This window comes from Ovis canadensis, chromosome X (assembly GCF_042477335.2).
Source record: "Ovis canadensis isolate MfBH-ARS-UI-01 breed Bighorn chromosome X, ARS-UI_OviCan_v2, whole genome shotgun sequence".
Taxonomy (NCBI): domain Eukaryota; kingdom Metazoa; phylum Chordata; class Mammalia; order Artiodactyla; family Bovidae; genus Ovis; species Ovis canadensis.
In genome coordinates this window covers 140,622,325-140,643,867 of record NC_091727.1, presented here as the reverse complement: position 1 = coordinate 140,643,867, position 21,543 = coordinate 140,622,325, and the positions used below count along the sequence as shown (strand labels likewise).

General features: G+C 41.1%; 1 long non-coding RNA gene and 1 pseudogene across 2 annotated transcripts in view; one reads left to right on the top strand and one right to left on the bottom strand.

Moving 5' to 3' along the window:
* Positions 1 to 21,543, bottom strand: part of LOC138930617 (uncharacterized) — a 103,314-nt gene that overhangs the window by 35,644 nt on the left and 46,127 nt on the right. Inside the window, exon 4 of one of the 2 annotated variants that reach the window (XR_011446253.1) lies at positions 6,413 to 6,520. The exons of the other annotated variant lie outside the window; for it this stretch is intronic. This is a non-coding gene — a long non-coding RNA (uncharacterized lncRNA). Of the gene's footprint in view, positions 1 to 6,412; positions 6,521 to 21,543 lie in introns of those variants that run through there. 2 annotated transcript variants of the gene reach the window in all.
* On the top strand, positions 10,180 to 11,316 carry LOC138930112 (E3 ubiquitin-protein ligase SIAH1-like; annotated as a pseudogene).

Here is a 21,543-nt window from a genome sequence, read left to right as displayed (position 1 = left end):
CTAGCATCCATCTTGGCTGAGCGATGCGTGCACCACCAGAAAAGACTCTGACTTAGAATGATTGCTCAAAGACCACCCGGAAACTAATCCCATCACCATAAAACCCGACATTGCGAGCCACGAGGCAGAGCAGTTCTCCTGGGTTTCCTTCCCCTACTGCTCTCCACCCGGGTGCCCTTTCCCAATAAAATCTCTTGCTTTGTCAGTACATATGTCTCTCGGACAATTCATTTCTGAGTGTTAGACAAGAGCCAAGTTTCAGGCCCTGGAAGGGGTCCACCTTCCTGCAACACTAATACTCCTGTTTTTCCCCCAAGGGAAACAAAATCCCACCAAATTTTGCAAGGTTCAACATGTTGTTTTCCTGTGGTCAGGTACTGCTGTCCACTCTCAGCTGGTGTCTGCAAGCACTTCTGTGTCTGAAGGTGTATTCCTGATGTATCCATGGACAGAGATATACTCCACGTTCACCTAATCCTTCCACATCTTGTTCATCCTTGGTATTACTTTTTAGTGCACAAAATTCAGGACTAAAATACCTTCATTTGGATTTTTTTTAATGAATATAAACTTATTTTGCTCCACTAAGTGTTTTTTCTTCTATTTTCTTCTATTTATCCAATATTGACAGCAGTTTTCTTTTTGGATGTGACTGTCATAAATATGTAATTCACTCACACATTTCTTTTTGGCATTTCTAGATGGCTGAGTTTTGGGAGTCTCTCTCATAAACAAAACATGGCTGAGTGGGCTGCCCCATTATTCAGTATCAGAATTCTCATCCTTCTTGAGTCTGTCTCCATGAACGTGGAAGGGAGGGTTAGGTCAGTAAAACAGCCACATTCTCAAAAGAAGTCTGTAAGGAGTAGACATACCACCTCTTGCTATTTAAATAAGCCAAAACAAAAGAGTTTTAAAATCAGTTGAATCTAGCAATCCCACTCCTGGACATATATTCTGAGAAATCATAATTCAAAAAGATACATGTACCCCTATGTTCACAGCAGCACTATTCACAATAGCCAATGTGTGGAGACAACCTAAATACTCATGGACAGATAAATGGATAAAGAAGATGGAATACTACTCAGCCATAAAAAGAATGAATAATGTCATTTGTAGCAACATGGATGGACCTAGAGATTATCATGAGAAGTGAAGTACATAGGGAAGAGCAAGACATATCATACAGGAACAGGAACGTCGCTCAGTCATGTCTGACTCTCTGCGACCCCATGAACTGCCAGGCTTCTCTGCCCATGGAATTCTCCAGGCAAGAATACTGGAGTGGGTTGCCTTTCCCTTCTGCAGGGGATCTTCCATGACCTGGCTATCAAACCTGGGTCTCTTGCATTGCAGGCAGGTTCTTTACCATCTGAGCCACCAGGGAATCCCCCAACAATTCTGGAATGGGTAGCCTTTCCCTTCTTCAGGGGATCTTCTGAACCCTGGGATCGAACCTGGGTCTTCCACATTGTGGGCAGATTTTTTTACCATCTGAGCCAGACACTTGCCAAGTGAACAGAGAGAAAGTTGGAAGATGGTCCTGCAGTACCTAAAAGTTGTCATACTCAGGCTGCGTATGTTAGGCCACAGTAATCTAAATGAAATATACAGCATAGAGAATTACAAAGCTTGACTCCAGAGGTCAACTACTTAGATTTAAATCTGAGCCCTGCCACTTAAGAGCTCTAGGTGAATCTTGACAAATTACTTAATCTTAGGGTCTCATCTGTAATAAATTAGAGATGTCATAGTACCATCTCCCCAAAGTATTACATGAGTCAATATATATTAAGCACTTACTGTCAGATCAGGCACAGAGCAAGTCTTTAATATGAATAAATTTTACAATTCATCGACTCATACCATTGTTTTTCATGGGAGTAAATTGGGCTAGAGTTTACCCAAATGTTTGCTAAAGTGGAAATTTGGGGAATGGTTTTTTCAGTTAGGTAGAATTTGATAAATATTTATTTGAAACTGAATTGAAAATTATTTACTCCCATCATCCCATCAACAGAAAATAGGATTAAAGATTTAATGAGCATGGCCCCACCCATCAGTACAAGACTGAGTTTCCTCACATTAAGTCTCTCCCACTGGGAAGCTTCCATAAGCCTCTTATCCTTCTCCATGATAGGGGAGATATCATGAAAACCACAGTCACAGAAACCTGGCCAAACTGCTCACATGGATCACAGTTTGTCTAACTCCATGTAACTGCGAGCCATGCCGTGTAGGGCCACCCAAGACGGATGTGTCATAGTGGAAAGTTCTGACAAAACGTGGTCCACTGGAGAAGACAATGGCAAACCACTTTAGTATTCTGGCATTGAGAGCCCCTGAACAGTATGAAAAGGCAAAGAGATAAGACACTGAAAGATGAACTCCCCAGCTTGGTAGGTGCCCGATATGCTACTGGAGAAGATTGGAGAAATAACTCCAGAAAGGAGGGAGAGACGGAGCCAAAGTGAAAACAACACCCAGCTGTGGATGTGACTGGGGATGGAAGTAAAGTCCGATGCTGTACAGAAAAATATTGCATAGGAACCTGGAATGTTAGGTCCATGAACCAAGGTAAATTGGAAGTGATCAAACAGGACATGGCAAGGTTGAACATCGACATTTTAGGAATCGGTGAACTAAAGTGGACTCTAACGGGTGAAGTTAATTCAGACGACCATTATATCTACTACTCTGGGCAAGAATGCCTTAGAAAAAGTGGAATAGCCCTCATAGTCCACAAGAGAGTCTGAAATGTAGTACTTGGGGGCAACCTCAAAAATGACAGAATGATTTCTGTTCGTTTCCAAGGCAAACCTTTCAGTATCACAGTAATCCAAGTCTATACCCCAACCACTAATGCCAAATAAGCTGAAGTTGAATGATTCTATGAAGACCTACTCAAAAATGAAGGCCTTTTCATCCTAAGGGACTAGAACGCAAAAGTAGGAAACCAAGAGATACCTGAACTATCAGGCATCTATGGCCTTGGAGTTCAAAATGAAGCAGGCAAAGGCTAACAGAGGTTTGCCAAGTGAATACACTGGTCATAGCAATCACCCTCTTCCAACAACACAAGAGATGACTTTACACATGGACATCACCAGATGGTCAATACCAAAATCAGATTGATTATGTTCTTTGTGGCCAAAGATGGAGAAGCTCTATACAAAACAAGAAGCAAAAATAAGGCCAGGAGCTGACTGTGGCTCAGATCATGAACTCCTTATTCTCAAATTCTGACTGAAATTGAAGAAAGTAGGAAAAACCACCGACCATTCAGGTAGGACCTAAATCAAATCCCTTATGATTGCATGGTGCAAGTGACAAATAGATTCAAGGGACTAGATCTGATACAGTGCCTGAAGAACTATACATGGAGATTCGTGACATTGGACAGGAGGCAGTGATCAAGACCATCCCCAAGAAAAGGAACTGTGAAAGGAAAACTGGTTGTCTGAGGAGACCTTACAAATAGCTGAGAAAAGAAGAGAAGCTAAAGACAAAGGAGGAAAGGAAAGATATACGCATCTGAATGCAGAGTTCCAAAGAATAGCAAGGATAGATGAGAAAGCCTCCCTCAGTGATCAATGCAAAGAAATAGAGGAAAGCAATAGAATGGAAAAGACTAGAGATCTCTTCAAGAAAGTTAGAGATATCCGGGGAACATTTCATGCAAAGATGGACACTAAAGGACAGAAATGGTATGCACCTAAAGAAGTAGAAGATAGTAAGAAGAGGTGGAAAGAATACACAGAAGAACTATACACATAAGACCTTAATGACTCAGAAAACCATGCTGGTGTGATAACTCACTTAGAGCCATACATCATGGAGTGTGAAGTCACGTGGGCTTTAGGATCATCACTATGAACAAAGCTAGTGGAGATGATGGAATTCCAGCTGAGGTATGCCAAATCCTAAAATTGCTGCTGCTAAAGTGCTGCACCAAATATGTCAGCACATTTGGAAAACTCAGCAGTGGCCGCAGACAGGAAAAGGTCCGTTTTCATTCCAAACTCAAAGAAAGGCAATGCCAAAGAATCTTCAAACTACGGCACAGTTGTACTAATCTCACACTCTAGCAAATTAATGCTCAAAATTCTCCAAGAGAGGCTTCAACAGTATGTGAACTGAGAACTTCCAGATGTTCAAGCTGGATTTAGAAAAGGCAGAGGAAACAAGGATCAAATTGCCAACATCTGTTGGATCATACAAAAAGCAAGAGAGTTCCAGAAAAATATCTACTTCTACTTTATTGACTATGCCAAAGCCTTTGACTGTGTGGCTCACAACAAACTGTGGAAAATTTTTCAGGAGATAGGAATACCAGAGCACCTTACCTGCCTCCTGAGAAATCAGAATGCACGTCAAGAAGCAATAGTTAGAACCGGACATGCAACAACGGACTGGTTCCAAATCGGGAAAGGAGTACGTCAAGGCTGTATATTGTCACCCTGCTTATTTAGCGTATATGCAGATTACATCATGCGAAATGCCGGGCTGGATGAAGCAAAAGCTGGAATCAAGATTGCTGGAAGAAATAGGGATAACCTCAGATATGCAGGTGACACCATCCTTATGGCAGAAGGCAAAAGAAGAACTAAAGAGCCTCTTCATGAAAGTTAAATAGGAGAGTGAAAAAGCGGCTTAAAACTCAACATTCACAAAATGAAGATCATGGCATCAGATCCCATCACTTCATGACAAACAGATGGGGAAACAATGGAAACAGTGACAGACTTTGTTTTCTGGGGCTCCAAAATCACTGCAGATGGTGACTGCAGCCATGAAATCAAACAACACAGATGCTTGCTCCTTGGAAGAAAAGCTCTGACTAATATAGACGGCATATTAAAAAGGGCAGACATTGCTTTGCTGACAAAGGTCCGTCTAGTCAAAGTTATGGTTTTTCCAGTAGTCATGTATGGATGTGAGAGTTGAACCATAAATAAAGTTGGACCCCTCAGCTTTAGCTGAGTGCTGAAGAATTGATGCTTGTGAACTGTGGTGTTGGAGAAGACTCTTGAGAGTCCCTTGGAAAGCAAAGAGATCAAACCATTGAATCCAAAAGGAAATCAGTCCTGAATATTTGTTGGAAGGACTGATGCTGAAGCTGAAGTGCCAATATTTTGGCCACCTGAGGCGAAGAACTGACACATTGGAAAAGACCCTGATGCTGGGAAAGATTCAAGGCAGGATGAGAAGAGGATGACAGAGGATGAGATGGTTGAATGGCATCACTGACTTGATGGACCTGAGTTTGAGGAAGCTCTGGGGGTTGGTGATGGACAGGAAGGCCTGGCGTGTTGTAGTCCATGGGGTCACAAACAGTCAGATGTGACCCAGTGACTGAAATCAACTGAACTGAAAGCAAAAGTTAACGAGTTACTGAGAATATTCAAGTGACTTAAACAATTCACATTATATGAAACTAGTTCATTTGCTCTTTCACTCACAATATGGGCAAAGGGACACACTATCATAGGACAGCATCAAGAAAGAACTGTTGATACTAAAATGATTAAAAATCTCACTTACTCAAAACAAGTCTTATAAATGGAGATTACTCTCACAATTGCTCTAGAAAACATAATAAATATTCATGTGCCGTTACAGTTTTATTTACAAATATCAGATAGTTTATAGTGTACTTTTCTCCAGCTACTGCCAAAAATGGAAATCAGTTTTGCTACCACCACAAAGAGCTACATTCATAATCATATGTAGATATAGCTGAGAAGCTCTGAATATTAGTGAATGTATCAAGTAATTTGTCCTAAAGTACAGCCTTATGAAAGAAAATTACTTTCATAACTATTTGAGAGCTTAATTGCTAATCAAACATAGATAGAGTTTTAGTTACAAATATTAGAGTTTATTGTGTAATACTTGCAAATAACTGCACTCTAGAAACATTTGTTTTCAACAGTTCTTGAAAACCAAATGCTTACCATAAACCACAAAATGTTCACCATAACAGTACTTTCCAAAGGCTGTTTACTCAAGCATGAATTTGGAGGAATAATAAAAACAAAAGGATGTGGATACCGGCAATGCTTATATCGTCTCCCAGAAAGGCATGGGAGAGAGTCAATCACATTCCCATTGGTTCAAAAGAAGGGCCGTCTGCCAGAGTCCTGACTCATAAGCAGCCTGTTGGCCATATTTAGCAGAGGAGCCTGCAGTTGATTAGCTGTGCTCTGACAGTAAATAGCCTATCATTGCTGTCCAGGAAAATCACTGCAGTATAGAGAATTTCTAAGACTATAGACAAATCATGTCAGCCAAGATAGACTCTGCATACATGAAAACCCTTAATATGAAGACCTGTTTTCATGACATATCTTTGTGGAATTTAGTTAAGCAGGTAATCAAGAGCTGATCCTCACTGTAGTCCACTCACCCATTTTGAGGCTGATTATCCAGTTTCTGGTCTTATCCATGTCTTGCTTTTGCTCCTACCACTCCCTCTGGCTGACAGCCTTTTGACCACCTCACTGTTCATTAGCACCTGCAAAGGATAACTGAAAGCAGATGAACTCAAACCACTCAATTATGCTTCTCATCAGCAGCTCTACTAAAGGGTTCTGTCCACGAGGTGGTTGCAACTATTTGGTAAAATTAGGTTTCTGGATTATCAGTGGATTTCAATTATCCACGTTGCTTCTGCCCCTGATCACCCAGCATAATCTACTGTTGGCCATTTCTGCATCATTTGCCTGGCCAGATGGAGAGAAATGTGAGAAAACTAAAGATACTGGCTGTCTGCTCTCTCATCTCTATTGAAAGTTTCCTTCCAAATCTACACCCCCCCACACACACCCTTCTTTTTTTTTTTTGTATAGCTAATGAAAAAGCACACAAGGTTCTCTGAGAATTCATGCTAATTGTTATTTGCTTATATAATTACTTTAGTTGCTAAAACACCAAATTCATCATACGAACTTTAGCCACATTTCTCACATTGGAAGGGCCTTTTGTGAGAGCCCTGAATTTGGCGACTCATTATTTATACTAATCTCAATCAGAAATCGGAGAAGGCAATGGCAACCCACTCCAGTACTATTGCCTTGAAAATCCCATGGATGGAGGTGCTTGGTAGGCTGCAGTCCAGGGGGTCCGGAAGAGTCGGACACGACTGAGCAACTTCACTTTCCCTTTTCACTTTCATGCACTGGAGAAGGCAATGGCAGCCCACTCCAGTGTTCTTGCCTGGAGAATCCCAGGGACGGGGGAGCCTGGTGGGCTGCCATCTATTGGGTCGCACAGAGTCAGACACGACTGAAGTGACACAGCAGCAGCAGCAGCAGCAGCAGCAGCAGCAGCAGCAGCAGCAGCAGCAGCAGCAGCAGCAACAATCAGAAATACTGTAGCCAGCGAGTGCCAGTAATAAAATGCTGTTAAAGATTTATCCTCATTCATGAACAATGGTGTGTCTCCAGGGAAAACAAGACTTGTGTATCTTTTTAAAGCATGAAATATCTCTGTCTAATATAATCACTGTTGTTCCATGCATTTGTATATTTTTATTATGAATTCAGCGCAGATTTATTTTAGTAAATAGAGATAGTCATAGAAACTGTCAATAATCCCACCAGTGATGACCAGTTACCATTTGTGGAATCCACGTGCAGAATTTTTCTGTTCAAAATAGATTAACTGCACAAGTCTTCAAATGGGGTCATATGTAATTTTGTCTTCTAACTTGTTTTTTTCACTCAATATGTCAGGCAGGTTTTTGTGTATTAATATGTGCACTTTGACAATATTCTTTGAACTGGCTGTATAGTATTCCACTGAATGAATGTGCATCATTTATTCAAATACTCTAGATTTAGCTGTTTAAATGGTCTCCAATTTTTATTATAACAAAAGCCCTGAGAAACACTCTGGGAGGTAAGTCTTTGTGCATGTTCTTAATATCACCTCTGGAGAAATTAGTAGAAGTGGAGTTCTGGAACAAAGGAGATGACTGTGTCCCTAATTTTTTTTTTTTTTAACAAATGCCATAATATTAACCATACCGAGTTTGTATAGATTTTCCACCAAAGTGAAATCATTAACACACTCCTTAAGATTTCCCTTGCAGAAAGTAGTGTAACTTCAGAGTTATGTGCCTGTAGCATTTTCAGTTTAACATAGCGTGGCTTCTTGTCACTCTGATCTTGTTTCTGCTAGTGGTTTCCACCTTCTGTGCATACATATATTTAATTTACAGTTTCCTGGTATCAGTGAATTTAAGATGACCAATAGCACCAAAACTACTTCATTTCTTTTGGTGAATTTCATAGTAAAATACTAAATGAACTCATCTGAATGTGCTCATTAATCTGCTATAATAAAATCTATTCCTTCCTTGATAGATATTCTGAATATTCTTTGTACTGGATCATATTTAGTCTCAGGAGTGAAAACAAAAATCAACCCCTCAAAGCCCTACTCACAGCTTTGTTGACTTACACAATCAACAGTGAAATGATTAGTATCCACCACCACGACCATCCTGCCTCAGTGAAGGAAGAAACATGATCTGAAAATGCATTAAAATCCCCAAAGTATTTTTTTAAACATCCTCAATCATTCAACAACCAAGTTTTTCCTGTCTCAATAAAATGATATTTCCCTTCTTCCATTTGCTCAGGGCAAAACCACTATCATCTTCCTTGATTCATTCTCCTTCTATCAAACACCACATCCAATCCATCAAGGAATCCCATTGGCTATACCTTCAAAAGACACCCTCCATCTGACCAGTTCTCAAACCCTCTGGTGCTACCACTCAATTCCAAGCCATCATCATCTGTGTTTTGGATTATTGTAGCAGTCTCTTCAGTGGTCTTCCAGCTTTGGCCTTTTTACCCGTCTAGTTCATTTTCCACACAGCATCTCAAGAGATTCTGTTCAAATATATGTCAGATCAAGTCACTCTACTCCTCAGAACTTTCCAATGGCATCCCACCTCGCTTGGACTCAAAGCCAAAATCCTTACGATGGACAGCAGGGCCCTACAGAATGGATCATGCCCTCACCCTTCAGCATCCCTGAGCCCCTTTCCTGTTGCTCTCCCCTTTCCTCAGCTCACTTTGGTGGGCCTCCGGTCGATTTGTCTAAAAAGCAGCAGACAGAGAGAACTTGTACTTTCTTTTTCCTCTTTTGGCCATGCCAAGCAGCATGCAGAGGTTCCCCACCAGGGATCGAACCCTGTGCCCCCTGCAGGGGAAGTGAGGAGTCTTAACCACTGGACTGCCAGGGAAGCCCCAAGAGCCTATACTTAAAAGTAGAGTCCACATGACTGTAGAAATAGCAGTTCATGAATACTGCATCATATTGAGCTCAGGGTGTTTTGACCCTTCACTAAGGCACTCTGGAATGAGTTCCCACACTCATTTCTTAAAAATCACTTAGTCAGCAAGTAGTTCTTGAGAGCCTATCATATTCCAGGCACTGCTGTATATGCATACATCAACGAAGAAAACATACAAACCTGTCTACCTCAGTACCTTCCATTCTGTAGGGAGCGAGAGAGAGAACATGGTTAAGTTAATTGCGAAGCATGTTAGGAAGTGATAATGAAACGGAAAAATATAGAACAGCCAGGTGGGGCTAGAAGTGTGTGCATGTGTGTGTAAGTGCTGTGTGTGTGGGGAGTTGTACTGTTGCCCCATGCCACAACGTCCCACGTGAGTTTGACATGTTTCTTGGGTTGAGTTTCAATAGAGTAGATCTACTTGCAGTATCCTGGCCTCTGACACGATTCCCACGTGAATGCGCTATTCCGATTCTTCCTGTACTTCCAGCATGACCTGTTCCCTGTATTTATTCTTACTCATCCACTGTTCGAACAGACTCATCTCCCTGCTCTCTGGGCCGTTGGTTGAAACTATGGCTGACATCTTATGAATTTGTTGGTGATCTTCTACCACAGCCACTTCTTCCCTTCAGTCTGGTCTTCGCTCTTGTCAACGCCTCAGGCCTGCCAGGAGCAGTCAGTGACACCCACGTGCATTCCCTCACCCCAAAAGTTTGACGAAACTGCCATAGTCAGAAATGAATGATTGACCTGCACGGAATTAGACATGCTGATGTAACTGGTGATTTTCTTAGCAATATGTCCAATTCTATGACCCAACACGCAAAATAGCTCTGGGCAAGGAATGCTGAGATTCTAACATGACCTATTCCTTTCAAAAGATTCCTGTTGCCCCCCTGGGGCCTCAGGCACGCTGGGCCGCGCTTCCCCGCGGTGGCCGCCAGAGTGTGAGGTATTTGGCGCCAGCGCGCGCGAGTTTGGGAGCGCACGCAGGCTGGAGAACGCGTCGAACGCACGCAGGCGTCGGGCTGTCGGGAGCGCGACGACCGTTGGTGGGCGCCCTCTCTAACGTCAGCGGCGAGCCGCTGTCCCGTCGGTCCCGACACGAGGCAGAGGCAGTGGCGGTGGCGTGGCCCTCGCTGGTGGGCCTTGGCGGCGGCGACGACGGAGCGTGTGTGAACCAGAACTGAGGTCGAGGTGCGCTCTCCCCCACAGAAATGACTGACAACACTGTGTCCAACAGTGACTTGGCGAGTCTTTTTGAGTGTCCGGTGTGTTTTAACCATGTCTTGCCTCCAATTACACAGTGCCAGAGCGGCCACCTCGTTTGTAGTGAATGTCGTTCGAGGCTCACCCACTGTCCAACTTGCCGGGTCCCGCTGACAGCCGTTCGCAACTTGGCCATGGAGAGAGTGGCCGATTTAGTACTCTTCCCGTGTAGATACGCCTCTTCTGGATGCGGAGCAACCGTGCCTCCCACAGAAAAAGTAGACCACGAAGAACACTGTGAGTTTAGGCCCTGTCGTTGCCCTTGCCCTGGCGCTTCCTGTGAGTGGCAAGGCGCCATGGATGCCGTTGTACCACATGTGATGCAGCACTATAACAACTCCGTTATAACCCTAGAGGGAGAAGTTGTCGTTTTCCTTGCAGTCAACATTAATCTGGCTGGTACCCTTGACTGGGTGATGGTACAGTCCTGTTTTGGGTCTCAGTTCTTACTAATTTTGGAGAAACTGGAAATCCACGATGGTTACCAGAAATTCTTTGCCGCTGTCCAGCTGATAGGAACACGCGAGCAAGCTGAACATTTTACTTACCGACTTGAGCTAAATGGTACCAGGCGGCGATTGATGTGGGAAGCCACGCCTCTATCTATTCATGAGCGAATTGAAACAGTGTTTCTGAACTGTGACTGCCTAGTTTTCTACCCCAGAGTTGGGGAACTTTTCGCAGAAAATGGCGATTTAAGCATCAATGTAACTATTTCCATGACTTGAAATGGTGATCAAACATTTTCTGACGAGTGTTTAAAACCAATACATTCAGTTTCACAGAGAATAAGACACCTGTCTTCCTACCAACCAGAAACTTTGGGTAGGTTGAAGCTAGAGACATTAAGCTACAGAAGATGAAAGGGTGTTAAATATAGGAAATAGTTGCATGTAATAACACTAATAGATTTAAAATAAGCCAACAGTAAACCACTAGAAAATATAGGTATATTTATACCCAAGATGGGCATCTTTGGAATTAAAATGGGAACCTTTGAAAACTAATTCTGAAGTTTTGTTTATGGTAGATTGAATGTACTGTTGAAAAATACTGGTTTTTTCTGTGCCTGAACTGTGTGAGCGTGTGTGTGTGTGTGTGTGCGCGCGCGCACACACACATGCTTGGATTTCTTCTATAACTGACAAGCCATATTGAGTGGTCTTGGACCACTGCATTTCCCCTCTGTGAGTCAATACATAGTGCTCTTGTGTGTATTTTTGAGTGTGTGTTTATGCATTTGCTAATTTTTAATTCTAGTTTTTAATTAAATAAATTTGACTTTCTTTTCTGTAAAAGAAACTAAAACGACTCTTATTTATTTGATGTCACCACAAAGAGTTTTTCAGGGATTTGGAAATGAGAGCATTTTGTTTTTGGTGTAGAGCAAAAAAAGCTATTCATGTAAGGGGTTTTCCTGAGAGCTCCACTGGTAAAGAATCTGGCTGCAATGCAGGAGAGCCTGGTTCGATTGCTGGGTGGGAGAAAAATCCGCTGGAGAGGGATAGGCTACCCACTCCAGTATTCTTGGGCTTCCCTTATGGCTCAGCAGCTAAAGAACTGCCTGAAGTGCGGGAGATTTGGGTTCGATCCTGGGGTTGGGAAGAATCTCTGGAGAAGGGAAAGGCTACCCACTCCTGTACTCTGGCCTATGTGGTCGCACAGACTGGGAGAAGGGACAGACGACCCACTCCAGTATTCTTGGGCTTCCCTTGTGGCTCAGCTGGTAAAGAACTGGCTTGCAATGTGGGAGATCTGGGTTGGATATCTGGGTTGGGAAGATGCCTGGAGAAGGAATGGCTACCCACTCCAGTATTCTGGCCTGGACAAGTCCATGGAATGTATCGTCCATGGACTGTATCGTCCATGTGGTTGCAAAGTGTGGGAGAGGGGATTGGATACCCGCTTCTCTATTCTTGGGCTTCCTTTGTGGCTCAGCTGGTAAAGAATCAGGCTGCAAAGTGGGAGATCTCAGTTTGATCCCTGGTTGGGAAGATCCCCTGGAGAATGGAAAGGCTATGCACTCTAGGACTCTGGCCTGCAGAATTCCACGGACTGTAGATCCCCTGGAGAAGGGAACGACTACCCACTCCAGCATTCTGGCCTGGAGAATCCATGGACTCTACAGTCCATGCGTTCACAAGAGTCAGACAGTCCTGAGCGACTTCCTTTCATTGCAGATTAGCTAAAATGCCATGGAAATTTTGTTTCAACACTCAGACTTGGAATTTGAGTTCATCAATAGACTAGATACATTTTCATGAGAATCTTGGTATTGTATGTCTCTTCCTTCTTCCTTAAACATTTCATTACATTTTTCACAAATATCTTTTAACAGGTTGTGACGAGATATTTCTCTTCCAGGACTGATTAAAAGACATTCATTTGGATTTATAACCAAATGTCTATGAGAAAAACAAGTCGGACTATGACTCCTAGAGTCAATGCAGGAATATTAATACCACTGAATTGTATACCTTGCTATCAATATCACCTTTCCAGTTACCTTGCTAAAAGTAAAACAGAAAGGTAAAAGCTAATAATCTGATCTGAAGCTACCAAGGGTTGAAACAGGCAGGTTATTGAAAGGTGCTGAGAGAACATGTGGCTGTGTCATTGTTTTTAACTCTGAACAAGTTCAAAGTTGTTAGCGAGTTTTTAGTTGCTCTAAAATTAGTTCCTAAACTCTAGAATAAAGATTTGATAGACAACAAGGTCTTAATGTATAGCACAGTGAACTATATTTAATATCCTGTGACAAACCATAAAGGAATCACTTTGCTGTGCAGCAGAAATTAACACAACACTGTGAATCCACTAGACTCCAGTATTTTTTTTAAAAGAGTAAGATTTCTTAGTTTATTGCATCTACCTAAGGGAATGAGGATCTACTCTTGTCCATAATAGATCATATTTACTTAATGGTCTTCTGGGCTAGCTCTACGCATTCCATTGTTAAGGATGTCAAACATTTAACAGCCTTGTCATGTTAATTATTGATTTTGCAAGCCTTACTTTTGGAACTAATGCTTTACTTGCTTTTGCCCTTTTAGGAGTTCTGTAGTATAGTCTCTAAAACATTAAATGAAGAAAATCGATAATTACATCACAAATAAAGAGGTGCATATTAAATTTTGATGTTTTTGAAACTATTGCTATATTAAAAATGAGTTGAACATTTAAACCATAAATTGTCTTAGGAATATACGTGTTCAACGATATCAACTGCATTTAACCAGTTAAAGCAATAATAGTGAATACATGAACAAAGCTAGAATACTGGACAAGCTATCTTTAATGCAAAAGTAGAGAAGAATCATCTATGATATTCAATAGGAAATCTAAAGAGTTAACGTCTAGGTGGAACGAGAAGGCAATGGCACCTCACTCCAGTACTCTCACCTGGAAAATCCCATGGATGGAGGAGCCTGGTGGGCTGCAGTCCATGGGGTCGCTAAGAGTCCAACACGACTTAGCGATTTCACTTTGACTTTTCACTTTCATGCATTGGAGAAGGACATGGCAACCCCCTCCAGTGTTCTTGCCTGGAGAATCCCAGGGACGGGGGAGCCTGGTGGGCTGCCGTCTATGGGGTCGCACAGAGTCGGACACGACTGAAGTGACTTAGCAGCAGCAGCAGCAGCAGCAGCACGGGAGGAAAGCACTTCTATGAAAACAGTACCATTCCCACATCTTTCCGTGCTTACATAGTAAGCTTTTAACTAGAGGGTGAGCATATATTTCAGCTATGGAATATTAAATGTTTAAGAGGTGGAAAGCTAGGAGGAAAAATGAATGACCGAATCTCAGTGTGTATGAATGGTTAGTAGCTAGGTGCTACAGTCCTATAAATGACTGGTGGGGTTGCAGTTTCACCAATTTATTAAGAACCAGAGAAGGATGACTATTAGAGTTAGTCACGATGGCGGGGGTGGGAATTAAAACACACTCCTGGGGAACTAAACAAATGCTATCACTGGACAACAGATGAACAGTGACAGATACAATTTACTATCTCCATACAAGTCAATGCACATTGGAAAAAATTAACCTGCTTGCAGACCCTGAGAGATTTGGAATTAGTGTTGGGTTGACAGAGAAATTCATCTGAGGTTTCTCCATTACATCTTAACAGAAAACCTGGAAGAACTTTTTGGCCAACCCAATATACCCTGAGAGGGGGAACAAAACCCTTAAATGCCCAACACAGAAAATTCAGTGAGATTGTCTGCTCAGTGCTGACTGTTGTCAAATGCTAAGCAAAATATGAGACGCATTTTGAAACAAGTGAAAAATTATTCAAAAGATATAATGACATACCACGTACATATTCCTAAGGCTTATGACCACAACACACCAAAAAGAATACATACATACGTATGATATTCATTTGGCCTTGTTTAGAGCAAACAAATGTCTTCAACTTTATTTTGGTGTCGTGAAACATAATTGAGGATACACTTAGCATTTCGCTATCCCTCTGTGTCATAAAATAAAATGGGAAAAGAAAATACACAGAACCACAGATGTTTAGCATAAATGGGTCTGGAAGAGACTATATAATCATAATAGAAGGTAGTAGGGGATAGCGGCTGTGAGCATAGGCTTTTGAATCAGACACACCAAAGTCCCAATCCCACCTTATCGATAAAAATGCTATCCTTAGCTCGTGAGATTAACCCATTGTGTAGTCTACTAATTCCCAATAAGTGAAGGTTGGAAAAACATGTAGGCTTCCTGTCATTGATAACCATATAGCTTTTCTAGATCTCAATAGGGCCAACTGAGGTTCTATATTCTTTAATAAATGTTTATACTGAAACATAACAATATGCATTCTAAAAAGTATACAAATCCAAGCATACAGCTCAATGAATTTTCACAGCATGAAGAGATCTGTGTGGGAGTTTCCTGGTTGCCTAGTGGTTAGGACTCTTTGCTTTCAATGCCACGGCCAGAGTTCAATCCCTGGTCGGGGAACTGAAATCCCACGAGTTGTGTGGTGTGTCAAACAAACAACCCTCACCCCTCCCCACCAAAAAAATAACACCCTGTGTAACCATTCCCCAAGTCAAATAGAACATTCCCCTTCCCATTCATTATCCTCCTCCTACTCAAAATTAATCACTATTTATTACCATAGATTAGGTTTGTGTTTTTGAACTTTATATAACTGTAATCAAAGAGTATGTAGTCTTTTGTGGCTGACAGCTTTCACTCAACATGGTGTTTGTGAGTTTCCTCCACATTGCTGCCTGTGGTAACTGTTTGTTCGTTTTCACAGCTGTGTAGCATAGAATTAACTGAATATACATTATATATCCATATTCCTGTTGATAAACATTTACTTGCTGGTTCTCATATGATGCTGCTGTGAAATTTCGTGTACATGTTACTGGTGAGTCTATGTATGTATTTACGTTGGTATGGAATTTCTGGGTCATATGTTAAACATATATTCAGCTTTAATCAAAATAGAGAAGCAATTTTCCAAAGTGGCTGTACCAATTTACACTTCCATCAGCAGTATATAAGAATTCCTGCTGTTCCATTTCCTAGCCAACACTTTTGGTTTTTGTAAATTTTAGTATAATTCTGGTAGGTGTCATCATTTGCATTGCAGGTGGGTTCATTACCACTTAAGCTATCAGGGATATTACTGAGAAAAAGGAAACCAATCTAAAAAGAATACATACTGTTTGATTCCAACTCTGTGACACTCTAGAAAAGGCAAAACTATGTAGATGGTAAAAAGATCAGTGGTTGCCAGGTGTTAGGGTGGAGGCAGGGATGAATCGGCAGAGCAGAGAAGTGTTTAGGGCAGTGAAACTATTCTGCTTGAACTATAATGGGGGATCCATGTTATTATGCACTTGTCAAAACCCATAAAACGTACTTCCCTATTGTAGTCTCCCTGGTATAGCTTCCCTGAATATAGCTTCCCTGGTGACTCAGATGGTAAAGAATCTGCCTGCAATGCACGAGACTCAAGTTCGATCCCTGAGTCAGGAAGATCCCCTGGGGAAGGGAATGGCCACCCACTCCAGTATTCTTGCCTGGAAAACCCGATGGACAGAGGAGCCTGGCGGGCTACAGTCCATGGGGTCACAAAGAGTTGGACACGATTGAGTGACTGACACTAGGGGGTGTACGGCACCAAGAGTGAGGCTAACATAAATAATGGTCTTTGGGTGATCATGACGTGTTGATGTAGGTCCCTCATTTGTAATAAATATACCACCCTGGTGGAGGATGTGATAGTAGGCAAGGCTATGCATGTGTGGGGTTAGTGTGTTTATGGGAACTCCCCATACTTTCTCCTCAATGTTGCTGTGAACCTAAAAGTGCTCTAAAAGACAGAGTCTATTTTAAAAAAGTACAGTAAAAGCTAATGGCTCCTCATTGGGGGATATACTAAGGAAGTGACCCCTGTGAGCTTTATCATAAGAATATGGAGAGGCCAAGACCTGCAGAAACTTTTAGAAGCCTGCAAGCGTTTACTCATTCCCATCAACTTTTCGATTAAAATTATGTTTTCATTGTCTTCATTATCTAGGAATAGGAGGAAAATTAGGACTGTATTTCAGGGCCTCTCTTTCCTCCTGTGTCGGGTAGGGCTGGTGTTTATGTAAGTATTAATAGTCACCTACCTGGTAGAATAAGAGAGATGCTTAAAGGCTACATTTGACCCAAATCTCACCTGCTATTCTGTCATGGAATCACCTTCTTCCTCTCGTGGATTGGAATGTATCCTGCCTGCTTCTCATTTTTAGCACGTCTAGTATGTAGCCCATCACCAAATGACACATGGAAGGTATTCAATAAGTGCTTGTTGAATAAATTAGTTATTGATTCTGTTTTTTAAAATAGGATAAACATCCCTGCCCCCACCCCCACCCCCCCATTTTTACTTCTCGAACTTGTCAAAGTCAAATTGTTAAAGCCCAACTATCTCACAACTTTCTTTGAAACTGCTCTGTTTATCTTGCTTCTTACAAGGGCAAATAACATGACTTTGAAACAAATAGATTCTGTCCAAAGGAGTTGATAGTCCAGTTGATTCTGAATTCACTGATGTTGCAGTTAGGAGTACTCATTCTCAAATAGGCTGAGTTCCATATTTGGGGTACAAAACACGCATGAAATACAAATATTCATACAAATTATTTACTGCTTCTCCTGGTAGAAAGGTCAGATGGCACTCTAGGGTTTTTAGCTATAATGAAAAGCAAATTAGAAGCAATTTCTGTAGGTTCAGCTTTATTTCTTATCCTTTCCCTTTCTGTTATGCTCCTCTTAAGGCATTACTGCCTCTTCCTGCACCTTCCTGCTTCCATGCAAAGCGACAGGGGTGCACATCTTCTGTCACTGCCTTACCGCCGGGTCTGGCCCCAAATCACTATAATGCCGTCGCAGACGGATACCTATTTCATTCCCAGCTTTCGGATTGGTGAGCCTCTGATTTTGTACTGATATATAACTAACCGCTTTGGAATTAAAATAGTTTAGGATTCTGCAAAGTACTCTAGGAAATGACAGGTAGAAAGAGTAAGTGAGGTAAATCACAAAAAAGATCACACATTTGTGTGAAAACCATCTCTGATGAGGCTGTGGCAGGGAAAAAGAAAAGTTTAAAGTGAAATGAGCCCTTGTCTTTCAAGGTATGAGATGAATGCAATGTGGGATCATGAAAAAAAAAAAGATCCCCTTGGATTATTTTATTAACCAATCCAAGAGTGTGGGATTTATACTTCTCACTATTGAGCACTGTGTCCCAAAGTTGTGAATTAAACAGGTAACTAAAAATATATTTGGTGACTAGGTATCTAGGCCTTGCAATGATAATTTAGCAAATACTATCTTAGTTTCTGACTTTATCCCCAAGGATTTGTTTTCAAACTTACCTACCAACATGGTGTCCAAAAAAAAAAAATACATTTCTTAAAGCAATCTTTTCTTTTTCAGTTTTTCCGTCCATATGCCAATAAAGCTCATGTGACCACAGTCAACAACTTCCTAATCAATATTTCTAGCTCATAAGAACCTAGTTATTCCACAATATCTGTTTTTCTCCTTCCCACCAATACCCTCTCGTGTATTAGAAGCAGTCTTTACCTGTTTAAGAATAGCAGCAGAGGCAGTTCCCTGGTGGCCTATTGGTTAGGATTCTGGTCTTTCAATGTCATAGCCTGGATTCAATCCTTGATCTGGGAATCCGGGAACTGAGTACCTGTGAGCTGTGTGGTGTGATGCCCACCCTCCACCACCCCACCCTACCCCACCCCCCGCCAAAGAGAGCAGAACATCTGTAGCAAGAGAAGCTTTTCTAAGTCTTTCAGTCTCTTTTAAATCCATTTAATTCAGAAGGCAGGAGCAATAAGCCAAATCCTACCAAAATGAAATGAATAATTACAGTTTTCTCTCATTACTTTGTCCAAATATAAGCTACTGGTTTATGCAATCAAGTACAGAAGTTCAGGCACAACCAGCCCTTTCCAGTCATGGTTACTAAACTTTGGACATCACTGTTTTCACTGTGAGGTGGTTATATGGGCTGATAACAAGTGCCAACCTATTCTGCCCTTCATCTTGACTTGACCAAACCAAAGAGAGGACATCTAGAAGGAAAAGAATGCAGGGAGTTTTGATTCCTTTTGCCACTGCTAGGGCTTTTTATGTGAGCACTCTTTACTCTGGATTGAAGGAGCACAGATACTGTGAAAAGATTTTATTGGAAGTATCAAGTAAAACTCAAAGCTGTCTCATTACTTAGTGGTGCCTGGAACCTGTATCTTCCTGCCACCATTATAGCAATAAATTCATAAAGGTGTGAAACTATGCAAAACTATGTCAGATGCATTTAAAAAATGTCTGCTAAATGTCTCTTATGGCACATTTCTTTCCCTCTTATTCTGCCCCATTCATCATTTTCTCTTTACAGAGTTGAACTGGGCTGAAAGAGGAAACAAAGAAAGAAACAAAAAGCATTGCTATGGTTACTGCAGTATAGCTGTTTTGGTGTTGTTATCTTTGCTTTTATCTTTTGTTTTTGTTTCTAACCACGTTCTAAGAAATATTAAAAAACGGCATAAACATTGTATTGCATGAAAATAAAACACTATTATCTCTATCTCAATCTACTTAGGAATTTACTGAAAATACTAAGTTTATATACATGTCATTTTTAACAGTTGAGGTTGTATTATCGCTGTTCCTGAGAGGTACTTTTACAATTGGCAAAATATACTTAAATTTTCTCTGGTTTTCAGAGATATCAGAGTTTGGATCATTACTTAACCATCATTTCCTCCTGTAGTACCAATCTTGGTGAATCGTCTGGTTGCCCAAGACAGAAACCTGAGGATCATCCTTGAGATGTTCTTTGTTTCAAATTTACACATCCAATCTATGTTGATTCTACCTCTTTGATATATTTTGAATCTCTTCTAGAGACCTATAATTAGTAACTCCAATCTGGTCTAAAAACTCCCATTTCTACTAACTTAGTTTTGGTTTTTAATCACCTGGATGATATAAATCTCCTATCTAATCTGCCTGCCATCAGTCTCTACCAAATGTTTCTAAATATTCTAATAAAATGTTCTCTCTAAAATGCAAATGTTAAGTCATGAAAAAATCCACAAGAGGATCTCTACTACGTTTACAACAAAGCTCACACTCCTTAATCTGGGTTACAAGGAACTGGCCTTTATTCACCTCCACAACTTCATCTCTGGTCTCCTTCTCTTCATAACTCCAATCAGTTGGTTTCCTTACAGTTTCTTCATATTGAGCTTCTCACTCCAAATCTTTGTGAATCTCATTGTTTCCTATGCCTGGGAAGTTTCTCTTGAACTCTCTACCACCAAATTCCAGTACTCTTCTTATTACTTAGAATTGTACTTAACAGTACATAATAGAAAAGTGACTACAATGGCTTAAATAAAAATCCAAAGGAAATATAAGTTGTATGGTATCATCAGGGATCAAGACTCCCTGACTATCTTTTTATTTTACCATTATTTTAAGGAGGTTTTTATGGCTGAGAGATGATGATTCCATCTCTAGATTTCACATCTGCATTCCAAGCATGAATAAAAGGAAGAGGGAAGAACCTGTCAGTTAAGTTCATTTTCATTGGGGAAAAACTGATTTTCAACAAAGCCTTGTTCAACAGGCTTTTTTTTTCCACTTACATGGTCACTCATACCTAGAATGGTATATGAATGGGTAGGCAGCTTTTAATACAATGCTGCCTCAAAAAATTCAGATTTCTATTTGTATGCAGGAAGGGGAGAATGAATAATGTCTGCCACATGCTTTTACCTGGCTACCTCTTACAAAATTCATATCAATTTTCACCTTCTCTTGGAAGTTTTCTATGACATTGAAAGTCTGCATTCAGGATTATCCTGTGTTTCCAGACCAGTGCTGTAAAATAGAAGACACTCCATGCATTTGGTTGATTGAACGACTTAATGGGGTTACTCTATTCCTTGTGCTTTCAGCATGCTGTAGTGTAATCACTGAGGAGGAAATCACAACCCAATCCAGTGTTCTTGCCTGAAAAATCCCTTGAGCAGAGGCGCCTGGCAGGTTAGTCCATAGCGTCACAAAGAGTTGGACAAGACTGAGTGACTGAACAGATGTAATTACTTTAAATGCTTGCTTCTTCAAGAATCTGTAAGATTTCTAAGGCCAATGGCTATGTTTTATTCACCTCAGTATTCCATTATCTGAAAGACAGTAATTGAATTAATTTTTTGGAATGAATACATAACAGAAGACATTTTAAGATGAGATTTTATAAGCAAGTACACTCTTCAGTTCAGTTCAGTTGCTCAGTTGTGTCCGACTCTTAGCGACCCCATGAATCGCAGCACGCCAGGCCTCCCTGTCCATCACCAACTCCTGGAGTTCACTCAGACTCACATCCATCAAGTCAGTGATGCCAT